This window comes from Metopolophium dirhodum, chromosome 7, assembly GCF_019925205.1.
Source record: "Metopolophium dirhodum isolate CAU chromosome 7, ASM1992520v1, whole genome shotgun sequence".
In the NCBI taxonomy this organism is placed as follows: domain Eukaryota; kingdom Metazoa; phylum Arthropoda; class Insecta; order Hemiptera; family Aphididae; genus Metopolophium; species Metopolophium dirhodum.
Genome location: NC_083566.1, coordinates 32,758,836 through 32,774,618, shown reverse-complemented (window position 1 = coordinate 32,774,618; position 15,783 = coordinate 32,758,836). Strand labels below are relative to the sequence as shown.

Genomic DNA, 15,783 nt, shown 5'->3' with positions numbered 1-15,783 from the left:
TATTATAGGACACTCCTCAATATTATCTAACAAAAACCTAACCGTGAAAAAAGGCCCCAGACCTCCTCCCAAAAAAGTATGTTTATGAAAGTATTGAATGGTGATCTACCTACCATAAACCTATTTACACTATTAGACATACATCTGTGCCAATTTTCACGTTGCTACCTATATACATGAAGTATACCTTATAATTTTTATGATTAGTCAGTCAGTAACAAAAGTTTAAACTTTGAAATATTAAAAAAGAATCACAAATTAAAAACTACTTTGTATTGTATTGTGGTCAAGTAAAATGAACTTGACATTATCGACAACACATGTGTATACGTAGGCATTCAAAATATTATGTCATCCATCACAAAAATCATTAGTTTTTTAAAATTGAAAAAAAAATCTCAGAGCACGTCTGTGTATAAAAAAAATTCGCAACAAAGTAAAAAGTCATTACAATTTATTGCCAATAAAAAATTAAAAATGCATGACAGCATATTATATGTTCCCGATAGGGCTAGTGGCCCCCCCACAGTTAGTAGCCTTGAAATCTTCCTCATTCTGACTGTTAAACTCAATATATCTATTATATAGCTCGTATAGTGGTATTTCCTGTATTACGCCTTATTGTATACCATATACTGACTATACATATATACCAAAGACCAATGTCCAATTCGTAAATACTTAAATTAATATCTGATACAATACTTAGTGAGTGTCACGCTGATATTAAAATATAATGATAGCTACAAGAAGCGCCCGGAAAAACAAAATAAAAATTAAGGAAAAACTGGAATTTTTACGTGAAATCGGTTTTTGACAAAATCGATTTTGGCTTTTGGTGCAACTCTTAAACAAATGGCCGTAGGTACATGAAATTTTGACTGAATGTTTATATTAGAATTGTCTATACATGTAAAATTTTTTTAAATATTTTGACTTGTTTTGAGCTGTTTACGGATGTACTCAGTTATCCACTATTTTAGGTTTTTTTCTATGAATGTCAATAAAACTTTATTTGTTAGGTAAAAAAGCTTGAAAATGCAATACAAAGCTCCTATTATGTTATTACAATGACGTTTGAAAAAAGACTGTAGATACATGAAATTTTTACTGAAAATGTTTATATTTTCATTTTTTATACACCATACAATTTTGAAAATATTTTGACTCTTTTTGAGCTGTTTACGGACATTTTCAATTGTTTAATGGGAAAGTGAATCTAGTTGGTGCATTCAGGAGGTCAAATTTTAAAATTACTAATAATTTTCATAAGCGCCGGTTAAAACAACATAAAAGTTAAGGAAAAAACGGGAATTTTTACGCAAAATCGGTTTTCCACAAAACCGATTTTGGTTTTTGGTGTAACTTTAAAACAAATGAACGTATATACATGAAGTTTTACTGATAGTTTATATTTGCATTTTATATACACGATCAAATTTCCAAAATATTTTGATTTGTTTTGAACTGTTTAGGAACATTTTCAGTTTCCAATTTTATTAGTATTTTTTTCTATGAATGTCAAACTTAAACAAACTTAAATAAAACTTTATTTGTTAAGTAAAAATACTTGAAAATTTAATACTAGGCTCCTACTATATTGTTACAATAACATTTGAAAAATATTAAAAATCCTTAGTCACAGTTTATTTTTATAAGCATTTAAAGTTTAAAAATTGACAAAATAATAAATATACAAAAATCACGAAAATGTTCAAATTATTTTGAGTTAGAAATACATAAAATTTTTTTTTTTAAATCTAAGATTTTAAAATGTAATACAAGATTCCTTAGTCAAATTTAATTTTTATGAGCGTTTGAAATTCAAATTTTTACAACATTCATTCGATTTCTTATGTAGCGTTTTTCTTATTTTGTTGTAATTCAAAAATGAATAACTGTAGATACATGAAAATTTCACTGAATATTTATTTTGTCAATTCATATACTTGATAACATTTTCAAAAATTTTCAAAATATTTCTAGTTTTGAGCTGTTTACGGATAATTTCATATTTCAATTTTTTTATTTTTTTTTCCATGAATATCAATAAAGTTTTATCTGTTAGGCCAAAAAGTGTAAAAAATTAATACAAGACTCCTGATATATTGTTACAATAGCAGTTGAAAAATATAAAAAATACATAAGCACAATTTTTTTTTATAAGCATTGAAAGTTAGATTTCGACAAAATTTATCAAATTAAAAATTTAAAAACTATTTTGTAGTTGAAAAAATTTATAACATTTTCAACTTTTATAGCTAAGGATTGAAAATTTAAAACAAGGTTCCACGTAAATATGTTAATATATAAATTACTTTATTCACATTAACATCATCAAATATACTTAGTATAATATCATAGGCTGACTGACCATTTTCGTTCAGAATCGTTTTTCTTATACAATGATATTATATCATTGTATTCAAATTTAACACCATCCATTACAGTGACCTACTGTACAACAGAGCGACATCTACTTACCCACCTTTTTAAGTGTTGATGATCGCAGAGAAGTGTTGCACATACGTATGGGTTGCCAGAAACCCATATGGGGTATATGTACTACTATGTGTCTTGTGTCTATGTCTACTCAACTATAAACTCAGCTCATGGGTACTTTAAATAACAATATAATATTTTGTATATTGACATATAACATATTGTATAATATGTATAACTAATAGTAATTATAACTACTGATATAAAATTTGATATATTTTATATTCTGAAAAACATTCTGCTTGAGCTGAATATGAAATTGAAAAATGTATTTTCGTCATTCATAAGAGCAGGAACCTCGAACAATTATAACAATAAAAATTAATTGAAAATATATTATTATTATTATTATAAATTGTATTTTGAAATCATTTCAAATAATATAAAAAAACTGTTATTTATTAGCTTACAAAGCAATGAGCGTCTTACGTTAAATGAATCGCCCTGTGTGTGTACAATGTGTGTGTACTCTACAGTCGAAAAGGAGTGATGGTAAATGGCCAAGCATTATACTATATAGTAGCCGTGTTGTGCTTGGTGGTGGTGCAATCGGCGGCGTCGTTCGTGTGGACAGCACATTGTTATAACTAAAACTCGTGCAGTCGTGATTAGTCAGACTTTAGACGTTGACCCGTCGTCGTCTGCAGCGTGCAGTCGAAGTTACAGCCGCGTTAAGTCATCCATAATATTATTATATATTTTATATTACGAGTTTCGTTCCAACTGCAGAGCGACGATGACACTACACGGACGAATATGACCGCCGAGTGCCTACCTAGTACCTACTACATTTATGGCTACCGTTTTTAATTTTTCCAATGATATGGGCTGTTTTTAAAACTATATATTCAAACAATAATATACCTGTCTAATCAGAATTTGGCTACAAACAAAGGTAAAATTTAAATTACTATCTTAATATAGTTTATATGTATTATAGATCATAATTTATGATATTATGCAAGTAGGTTGTTGATCAAAATTATTAGCGGTTCGTTCTTTTTTCATTGATTTAATATTACTATATATATTTAGATAGGAACCTTCCTATTTAGAAAATGTTTCTATTATTATTAACTAATGAAGTTCACACTTCTTCTTCTTGGATATGACCGCAGTGAATATATAAGTTTCAAAATCACCCTATGTTAAAATTATAATTTTGACATTTTATCTATTTAGGTATGATTTTCAATAAAACTGTAAAGTACCTACTTACTTCCCAATAATTCGTAATTAATAAATTGGTTGTCAATACTCAAAAATATATAGATTAAAAAAAATTAGCGGTCATTCATTTTAGTAAACATATTACGATTCATGTATGCCATGGTATAAGTAATGAACATAATAAAATACCTATACATTGTTCTTTGTTCTATTAGTGCTGTAAAATACTTTATATGGGAAGGTAACTGTCATACAACAATAACACTGTAAATAGTTATAGTGGTTCACCACGTAGTAATAAATTATAAGCACGTTTTGCAGTTATAAGAGAATAAGTGATAACTATTGAAGTAATGAAATAAAGATAGATTACTTTTTTATAAAAACGAATTCTATAATATTATTATGCAAAAATTAAAAATAATAAAAAAATAAAAATATATCTAAATAATTTAATAATTACTCACAGAAATCCTAAAATCCCTTAAAATCTTCGCAGTTAAATGTTATTAAATAGTAAAATGATCAATTTATATACAAAATGTTCCAACGTGGTTTATTTTTTTTTTTTAAATAGGTGCACATTTTTGAAATCTGATTTTTTTTAGCTATATTGGATATTTTGTATTTGAAAGGCGACATTTATTATGATAATTTCTATTATAATGATATATGTTTCCTACTCATAGAAAATCAATCTGTCAATAACAATCTGTTAAATAATATTATACAGAATAACAAACATAATATTATATATTACTATTTACTGAAACAACATTAAACACCACATTTTCCTTATCATGAAGTCAATATAGATAAGTTTAGTTTAGTTAATAACAACACATAAAAAACTTCCTGTCCACAACATCCAAATCGATATTATTTACAGAGTACAGATAGATATTATGTATAGTTGTTTAGTGTTTACATACAAAATATTATACCTACACAAATTACGTGTGTATCCGATGAGACGATGACCTGGAATACTATTGTGTTATAGAAAAAACTGCTATTTTGTTAAAAAAAAAAAATAAACACATATTTATATAATCGTAATGCTAATATTTTCAAACAATAAATGTCCCCAGACAAAATAAAAATTACAAATTAAATAGTCGTCCTTATTAAAATTGTTTATAAGTTATATCATGTAATGCATATATTATGTGTCTGTTTAGAATATTTATTTTTTAAAGACGACGTACCATCCGTTTAAGTCTTAGTGTTTTGCACCGTACACGGGAAATTTAAATGTTTTAAAAATAGGCTATTCGTCTTGCACATGTTCTACAACTTGGTGGGATACTGTCTATACGATCCCGTTTTATCTTTAGCTGGAGAAAAAAACTGCATATGGTATTATGACGTAGGTATACCGTATACATACTGCTGCAGTAGTCTGTAGTTTTATGTTGGGAACATGCAACCATCCGTGAATATGAACATGCTGATAGTCATAGTTACAACGATAGATTACAACAGAGCAATATTTTCTTTCATTATTTATTATTTTAATAATTTTACTAACATTTTATGGGATGTTATACATATCTTTTTTTTACATATACATAATACGTATACGCTTATGATTAATACATTAATTAATCAACTTTTTAAAACAAACAACAGTAACATTACATGTACTAATTTATATAATTTCTAAAATATCCCATACCTTATATTATTATATTATTATTAAACAAGGTTTTCGTTTGTTTCACTATTAAACTCATGCTTTCTATTAAATTTGTAATTTAAGTAACGATAGTGGACACAAGCGCTATAAAAAAGTTCAAATGTGTAGGTACTACATAGTCTACATAGGTACTACATAGGTACAGAGGTGTTCCCATAGGGTATACTACATATACGCCGTATACTCTCAAGATATTTTGTGAAAACTATGGGTATACTGCGTATACTCTCAAATTATATACAAAAGTAAAAAAAAAAACTGGTTTTGGTTACTCAGAAAATGCTAGACAACTGGATTGCTTTTGCCAGTGACGGAGCAAGTGTAATGACGGGTAAGAAAGCTGGAGTTGCTACTAAACTACGCGAAAAAATTCCGAATCTATTTACCTGGCATTGTTTATGTCATCGCCTCGAACTCTCAGTACATGACGTAATAAAAGATTGTACTGGAGTCTCTCGTTTCCAAAGTCTAATGGACAAACTCTACGCTTACTATCATCAAAGTCCTAAAAATTCAATGGGTTTAGATAAATCTTGTGTTGAAGTAGGCATTGAAATGAAAAAAATAGGTCGTGTTTTGAATGTACGCTGGTCTGCAAGCAGTTTTTGAACTATAAAAGCCATATGGAATAATTATCCGGGAATATATTTACATGTTAGTAAAACACATGATGCGACATCAAACGGCATAAAAAAAAAAATTAGAATCCTCTTCTTTTTTGGAGGAACTTGGACTTTTTTACGATGTTCTTTCTGAGCTTGCAATGTTATCTTGTATATTACAGTCCAGAAAAACAACTCTAATGCGTGCCCAGTCGGAGATAAATAGAACGATTAGAATTTTAGAAAGTCTGAAAGCTGAACCTGGGGAAAAAGAAAAGGAAATTATAGAAGCTATTCAGAAAGGAATTAACAAAGGTGTCAATATTACAATGACAAAATCAGGAGGGATTAACAGGTTACAATTTTTGCAAAATTTAGTAGACAGAATGCGTCAACGCTTATTTGATGACTCAAAAAATAAAACAATGCTAGAAGACATTCAGGTAAAGAAAAAAACTATTATTTTGATAATTTATTTCAATATTTTGATTATTTAAACAGAATAAATGAATATTTTAATAAATCGTCTTTTATTTTATAGGTAATTGATGAAGTGTTCAAAGTAGCAACTAATGATGCAAAGGGAGAAGATGAAGTTAAAAGAGTATCACGGACATTAGGTTTTTCTGAATTTGAAAGTGTAGTTGACTTCCGTTCAAGAAATGTTTTTTCTAGTTTCATGAAAGCATTAAATATACTCCCAACTTCAACAGCTGATTGTGAACGAGGGTTTTCCGATATGAATTTGACAATAACTGATTTAAGGACTAGATTAAACATTGAAAATGTGTCAGATTTGATGTTCATCTCTATCAATGGCCCTTCAGTTGCAGATTTTAATCCTAGACCTTATATTAAAATTTGGTTAAGAGATCACCGTTCTGCCGTTTCCACTCCTAGAGGTAAAGAAAGAAAAGAAATAGACGACGAAAATAAGATGCAGAAATTATTTTTTAACAATTTATTTAATTAAATTTTTTAGTATTTGTATATTTTCATATTTTATTGACTTATAAAGGTAATTTCAAGCTTTTTTTAAAAGTTTGATTTTTTTTTCATATTTTTAACACATCCTTTATAATTATAGACCACAGTAAAAATATTTGTATATTATTAAATATTCATGTTTATTACTAAATCATGGATCTTCACCTCGACTAGTCTTAGTATACTCTCAAAAAAAATATTGGGAACACCTCTGCATAGGTACTACATAGATAAAATATAATATGATACAGAACTATTATTGTTGTGTTGTGTGCCTACTTGCGTTGGTTTTATAATATTTAGATATAATATGTTATAAAATCAATACCTAGTAAAACAAAAATGTTCGGAAAAATATCTGACATTCATAATAGAACATGGGCATAACAATGTTCCCTAATGGCCTAATCCCTACCACACATAACATATTATCACGTAGGTAATTAAAGACAATGTTACCGACACATCTCAATCATTTGATAAACAATACATATGCAGTTACTAAGATGTATCGTATTTTGCTAACGCCCATGTTATAAATCCTTGAACATGATCTTATAATTGCAGGAATTTGTTTTATTATTGTGAAGTGCGCGCAGTGTCCATTTGCTGCTCTGTCTTTGTGGGTTACAACAATATAATATGACATTTACGTCACTACTCACTACTGTCCAAACTCGTATACAGGGTAATACCATAATCGGAACAAAAGACATCAGATATCCATTCGCATTTAGTTAATAATACAATCAGCAATCAAACAAATAGGTTTGGTCGCGATTGTTTTGAATATTACAGGAAATAAGACTTCGACGTGAGTTTCACTTATTTGTTTTTAAATCTTTCGACCTGGATTCATTATACCTAATTATTTTTTAATCAATTGGATCGACAATGTTCACGAAAGTCGTTATGCTACGTTGGCCTTTAAGCAGTCGAATAGGTTAACAAATTCTTAGTTTTTCTATACTTACACTCAAATATATTTAATGTAGCAAACGGAAAATATTTTTAAAATTTTTGTTTTTTTTTAAGAACCAATTATTATTTGCATAACCAAGTATTCTTGAAAAAGTAGTTCTTTATTACATTTTATTTTTATATTTTTTTCCTTTTTTTGTTTAACACTAGAAAAATCGTAAAATGTAAATTAACTTTAATTTAAATATAAAAAAAAGCGCATTTATCCACTTATCCCCGTACGAAATTGTCATTTTTGACCTTGTTGAAAAACATATAAGTTATGAATTGTTATATTTTGTTAATTGTTTCTATTTACCGTTACCTGTACATGCTTTCTACGTAAATACTGAATTCCGTTTGGATTGTATTCAACCGGTTCCATAATGTAGATGTGTAATTAGTTCAAGAATAACACTACTGTCATTACCATTTAATAACACATTTCCCATGAATCCCGAATATAAAGTACAGTTTTTGGCCATAAAAACAATGTTTCATATTTTGTGTGACGAGTGTTCATGCCGGATGTTACGTGTCTCAAAACTATGTATCTATATTCTATAGTCTACATACATACTATACAGGCACATAATACATTGCCATATTGGTACCTATATATTTCGTGATATAATATTATAATTTTAAAACATAGAATATGGAAACAGTTTAATCCAAAGTTAATAATTGTTTACCTATACCGATTTGTAGGTATAAGTTAAATATTTGCCATGCTATTGTGTAAATACCTACGGTACTTATAGAATACTCCATTCACACTTGTAAATTATTATTATAAACTTATGCAATATTACACGTATATGTTTACACGGCTATACATATATTAGGTAGGTACCTAAATTATAAATACCTACTTATGTTGGGTGATAACTGACCGGTAAAATTATTATGAAAACTGATTTCGAGAGAAAGTATTGTAAGAAATGGAGACTTACTAACAATGAGGGGGTGAACATAAATACATAATATAGATGAAAATATGCATAATATAGATACAGTGAAAATAAAAATAATGAATAAATTGTTTTTTTTTTTATTGAACGACTATAATTTAATATTTCTTTATGACTTAATATTATGTATCTAAAGACATATTTATGTAAATTTATAATTTTTTAGTTTGTAAATTGGTCAACAGTAAAAATATAAATAAAACGTTGATTATATAAGAGGGCGTCGTACCCTTCAACATTTTTAAATTCTTATTACTTGCTTGAAAATTTAAATAACAAAAAAAACCTACTTAGATCCATATATAATATTATAAGTGCTTACTGCTAACCTTCACATTTTAGGTAAATTCGCTCTATAATGAATATATATGACTGAGTTAAATTAATTATTCTAAACGTAAAATCTGGTATTTTATCCGTTATTTTACTCCACTTATTAAGACGGAGTCACGGATACAACATACGAGGGTTCTCTTAATGATTTATGTCTTACATCAGTACATAAAATATTATTTATTACAGCTACTAGTATATTACATTCTAATAAATATTATTTTTATTTAATAAAATAATATATTTTATAATGTGTGCATGTTCTAGTAAAGCAAGTAGATGAGATATTTTTTTAATACTTTTAGACAGTAATATATTGTTAGGTGGAATCTGACCATCCAGTGATAGAACCAAACGTGCTTTTTTACGTTTACGTAAATATTATATTATTTTTGTTTTTTTTTTTATATTGAACATTATAACTTCGGCAGCCGGGGTTATTAGCTTTATACATTAATACTTATATTATATTTTTTTTACAATTTGGTGACAATAATTTAGGGGGACTTTATAACTATATAACTCTTAAATGTGTTTCTCCAGTTCGATGGTCCTGAGGAATGACTTGACGTTTACTGGCTAACAGTCGGGTCCGATAATTTCATATAAGTTCGTTGGTATTTTATGTTTTTGCCCTTCTTCTTCATTTGATTTGCATTCTGTCATCAGATGTTTTATTGCGTAAGAATAACTCCGCATGTTGGTGGTTAGTTTTTCATGATGTGTCCGTGTGTGAGGTGGGTGTGGCCAAATATTCTGTGTGATTAATTTTTCGTGTTTTTTTGTGACTAATAAGTAGTATCGTACTTACTGTATTTTGATCGGGGGCTTCGGTACTGTTGTATTTTTGCGTGTTTGACGGCTACCTTGTTTCCGTGTATTTTTCAATGTCCTGGTTTCCAAATGAATTGGACATTCTTGTTTTGATTTTATATTATTTTAGTTTGTTCTACTAAATAAATAAAAATATAAAATATTGGATGCCTATCGTAAACGTAAATAAATATTATATTATTAGTATACTCTCCGGATACTTACAAGTTATAAGTAACACACATTATAATCACTAACGCTGAGATACCTATAAATTATAAGTTATAACTACTATAATTGTGTATAATAAATGGTCATTATTACTCATTATACTATTACCTATATAAACCGAATAAAATATGTGCATTGCATTCCTTTCATAGATTTCCGGTACTTTTATGCATTTGAAAACAACTATATAGACGATGATGAGTTTATAAAAGAAAATTAATTATTAGCTATAGCAATACGATTACCCGAAATTGGTTGGACTCTGAAAACGTACGCTCTTTGCTATACGGTTAGTGTATCCGTCTCATAAAGTGTTTTTTTATGCACCATGTGTCAGCAAACACATATCACAGAATGTACTGCCCTTGACCGAATCGTTGACACTTCTCTACACAGCTCAGCCGAACAACTATAACAATGACGAATAGAAATTGTTTTTTTTTTATTTGTAAATATTTTTTTTGTTTTGTTTCTCTCTCTATTTTAAACAGTTTATTTCTTATAGCCATACATATTTTCTGTAAAAAGAAATATGTGTTGTAATTTCTTTTATACGTAGGTTAGTGGACTTAAACAGTTATAACTTATTATTTATTACTTATTACTCGCAGACCGAAGAAACCATCGATAAAATATTTTAATCCTTAACAAATTTACTCATAGTTTACAGCATAACACGTGAATGTACATCAATGAGCCACATAAATTATAATATATTATATTATGTGTGCAATCATATAAGAGTTATTGCTTAATTATTTTATAGTGATACCTATACAAATTATAAACGTACCAAAGTTGTATAAAACAATATAATTTACATAAAACACTTAATAAGTTTAAACATCATAATTTATTTTTATAAACTAAAATTTTACTAAATTTATAAAAAAAAAATCGAATTTATTTACATTTTGAATATTTTTTTTTTTTGTTAAATTTAAAAAAAAATTAATTGCGCAATCTGTTCGAATACATGACCAATAAGTGAATGTGATGTTTAAAGAGAAAAAATATAACACGATTCACAGAATGAAGAAATCTTCCAGTAGAGGACATTTTAAACTAACTTACATTGTACATTTTTACGTATTGCTTTATAATATTTATTAGTTAAGTATTTTAAGTTAATAAAAATAAAAATTATAGATTTTGTTTGCCATGGTTGACAAGTTTATTAAACTCGAATAATTGAATAATTGGTGCTCAATATAATAAAATACAATTGTTTATACTTCTATTTAAATATTTTCTTGTAATTTATATAATTGAGACCATCTGGGTAATGTTTTATTTAAAATAAATGTATCTGTTTATTTTGAAAGATTGGAAATATTTTACTTTTTTAGATTCTGATTTCTGGTATTTATAATACATGTTTTTATTTTAAATAAATTATTTAACTGAAAATTCTAGTTTATTACAATTTATCTTATCTAAGCAAAGTAATTTATATATTATATAATATTTATGATACTTTATTCAAAATAAAATCTTTATGATTTATATGTATTATCGCACTAATAATTTATTGATTTCAGTAGATTTTTAATGATATGTTTATATTTATATTTGCAATAAATTTATGTTTATTATCTTTTGTGATTAAAATTGACATGCCCTTATTGCCCCCATAGCTTATAGGTATTTGAAATAAATAATAAGTAATTACCGCTGAATGTACAAAAGTATTTTAATATCATAGAATAACAATAATCGTTCTCTAGATCAAAAAATATTTTTAATTTATGGACAACACATAATATAAACTATTTTATGTTAAGACTGCAGCCAATATTTCAATATCTACCTAGTTCTTAATAAATATGTTTTGTTTTATCATACAACTGAGCAAATAAAAAAGGTTCTATAATAATTACTACCTATATTTAACATTTTAATAATATAATATAGTTCATAGTATATTTTTTAAATTTTAACTAACATTATTTGGGGTGAAACATAATTGTTATACTAAATTTATACATCGTTTCCGGTTTCGTTTGTATCGTGGTTAGTGATTACTGATTACTCGTCTGGTTTGGTTAAATTATTCAAACAAAAAAATATACCTATCTTTCTTTATAGTATATATTCAATATCTTAAATCAAATGAAGCCAGAACAAAACTTAGACACCATGATCTTTCAATTAAGTTAAAATCTCGAGGTTTTTATTTGTATCATTTTTGTATATAAAACAAAAGGATGACATAATTCAAGGATGTTTCCCACGTGATGTGTAACCGCATCATTAAACTACAGTACAACTATAAGTGACAATACTCGAGTTAATTGTTTATTTTTTTCTAAACAGTCGTTACTGAACCCTGACAAAATTAATTATTTGAATTACTATAATGTATAAGGTATAACACTGATGCTGACAAATTCAGTAAATACCTCCAAAGAAAATTATTGAGAAACGATATTTTTCAATATTTATTTAGTTTACAAGCATTGTTGGGAAATGTTACAAATTTACAACGTACAGTACAATGAGCTGCATTGAATGGCACTCTATTGTACCTATATATATATATTTATCCACAATGAAGGATTTCTCTTTTATACATACACACACACACACACACACACACACACACACACACACACACACACACACACACACACACACACACACACACACACACACACATACACACACACACACGCACACACGCCACTTACATATTATAAAGAATATATATATATATATATAATTATAATACATACATAATAGTATAATACTATATAATGGACAATTTTCATAGAAGTTATATATTATAAAAAATGATAATTTTTTTTTTAGATATGGGAGATATTATTTTAAACCATAACATAACATTTGACTGCATAATAAAACATGTGACATATTATCATATTATTATGAATTATAATACGTTTATAAATTCACTATTATACTGATTAATGATTACTGAAGATTAGTTTAAATTTCGGTATACTATATTACAATGGTTTAGTCACTAGATTTTAGTGTGTATATCCCGGCACGGCGTATTAACCTCTAAGCACATTATTTGTATATTATATTATATAAAAATGAATTATGGTTGTATATGTACTATTAGACAATATTCTTTAATATTCCAATTATTGTAACATAGATATAAGACATCGTAATATGCTAATAATTCACACTCTACATTGTAATGATATATCATTATTCATTATCATTGGAAACTGTAAACCATACCGAGGTTTTATAACTTTATGAAATAGTATTAAATTTATATTTTTATAATTTATTTTGCATATTTAAAGATCGTAAACACCATTTTAATAATATTTAAGATTTTTTCAAACGAAATAATATTTCTAATTTTCAATTAAACTTTTTTTTTTATTTTCTGTTGGCATTGAATAAAATAATAACCAATAGGCATGTCTTAAGCTATCAAGGAAATACATATCCAAAAACTAATAAAATTGTTGTCTAACCTTTCTGACCGCTGTAGTATAAAACGAATATCGTGAGAATAAAATGTACGTGTCTAAGTGCCTTTAATGGTAGACACTAGATAGTATGAGTATACGCATAAATAAATAAATATATTGTATTTATACAACCATACGACGTACAGGGTGATTCACCAATCATGCTCATTGCAATTATTTTCTTTAATTATGAATTTGTTCAAATACTGATATTTAGAATTTTTAAGTATATATGTATATATACTTAATGATTATAATATGATCAAATACTTAGATTTTTAAAACGATTTAAGGAGTGGTCTATACTCGTTGACGCTATGAACTTCTTTTTTATTTTTAAAAATCGCCTATTTTTTTGTAAACTTTTGAGCAGATGACTTTTTTGAAAATGTTGATGTGTCTAAATCGAAGTTCTAATAAATAGTTTTCTACTTATTCTTTGTGTTCTAAGGATAATAAGTCCATGGTAATATAGGTTTAGAATAGATATAGGCTATAATGATGATTATTGAAAATAATTAAAGTAGTTGATATTAATCGATTAATAATTTAAAAATTGTCCGGACATAATAATATAATCTAGTTGAAACCTATTATAGGTACTAGAATAAAAAAGAATAGAACTATTACATCTATTTTATATTTTTTATTTTTGTAAAACCATTTTTAAGGACTATTATCTTTATAGTATCAATATAGGTAAATTTTAATGACTCAAACAATAGGTACACAAACATTTTCAAAAAAAAAAAAAAATAATTTTAATATGTAATATAGCCATATTATTTAGGTACATTATACCGCATTTACCATTTATCGGTATTTACATTAAATTTATCGCAATTCTTTATTGCGTGTTATAGAAACGTGAAATACTTACGATAATATTATAATATAATATAGTAATTGCAATTTTCAGGCGTTCAAAAAACAAGCGTACTTAAAAACACGAGATTATAATTTATATTTTATAATATATTCAGCAGCACTATAGTTTTCTATATAATATATATTTACCATCACACATTTTTTTAGAGTTTTTTAGAGTATTCTTGAGTTATAATATTGATTATATTAAAAAAATTAACCAGTTTCGAAATTGTTTCTATATTTACGGGTTAAAATTAATCAATTTGTCTGAAATATTTTTATACTTTTTTTTCTATAATTGCATGGACATTTTTGTAGTTCAATTTGATAACGATTATAGTAAGAACCACCCTAATTCCGCCAAACATAAGCAATTTAGTATAATGGCACTCGTACAGTTCACGGGAGAAGGACGAGAAACATTTATCATTATTATGCACTTACGTAGTTATGTGTAATATTGTAAATCGAAGAGGAGAATGCACGCGTTCCAATATATTATAATATAGGTATATAAGTGGGTTTTAGTTGTATGTATCGGGTTTTTTAACGGTTACGAAAAATTCGCTCCTCCAATTCTTTTACGTGAATTTTGATCGTGCTATATAGTCATATAGATGTAATAAGCAAGTTACAGCCAACAGGTACCCACTTATTATACCAGCTGACCTAAACTCATCGTCGTCACGCCGCGAACGTTTCCGCTTCCATTTCTCTCCGCTGCGGCGCTATAGAGTACCCACTGACATAGTCACTTTACTCACTTGGCGGCGGGGATACTATGGCGCTCGATCCCGCATGATATCATATACCTTTTGTCTACGCTATTCCGAAAATTGTCGGCTCATAAAATATGTATATACTTCTACTGTAGTTAATTACGAGTTTTCGCATAAAAATCACTGTGACGCCATGGCGTTGGCGATTGTTGCATACATTTATTATGTTTGTGTTAAAACAAACTATGTAACTTATCGATGGATTATAAAATATATTATTTTTTGACATTTTCACAAATTTTTTTCTTTTAAAGTTCGGTTGTTTAATAATTTGTGAGACTTTTATAATTTAGGTAGCATGCGTAATTAAGTTTATATATTAAAACAACTTAAAGTTTATACTTGGCTTTGATAAACAATTTATCATTTTAAAGTACCAACATATCGCTTCTAAATAATTCATGT

At 27.2% G+C, this 15,783-nt stretch overlaps 1 protein-coding gene and 1 long non-coding RNA gene across 3 annotated transcripts in view; one reads left to right on the top strand and one right to left on the bottom strand.

Annotated features, from left to right (window-relative positions):
• The first annotated feature begins 3,056 nt into the window (after nucleotides 1-3,056).
• The window catches only part of LOC132948961 (SH2 domain-containing protein 4B-like), a 31,488-nt gene continuing 18,761 nt past the window's right edge, over nucleotides 3,057-15,783 (top strand). Inside the window, exon 1 of one of the 2 annotated variants that reach the window (XM_061019681.1) lies at nucleotides 3,057-3,397. The gene's annotated coding sequence lies outside the window, so the exon portion shown is untranslated. The remainder of the gene's footprint in view (nucleotides 3,398-15,783) is intronic. The other variant, XM_061019682.1, reaches the window with a different exon arrangement.
• LOC132949379 (uncharacterized) lies at nucleotides 9,005-10,699 on the bottom strand. Its single transcript, XR_009665094.1, has 4 exons — nucleotides 10,517-10,699; nucleotides 10,380-10,454; nucleotides 10,266-10,308; nucleotides 9,005-10,179 (listed from the first exon to the last, which is right to left on the bottom strand). It is a non-coding gene; the product is annotated as an uncharacterized LOC132949379 (long non-coding RNA).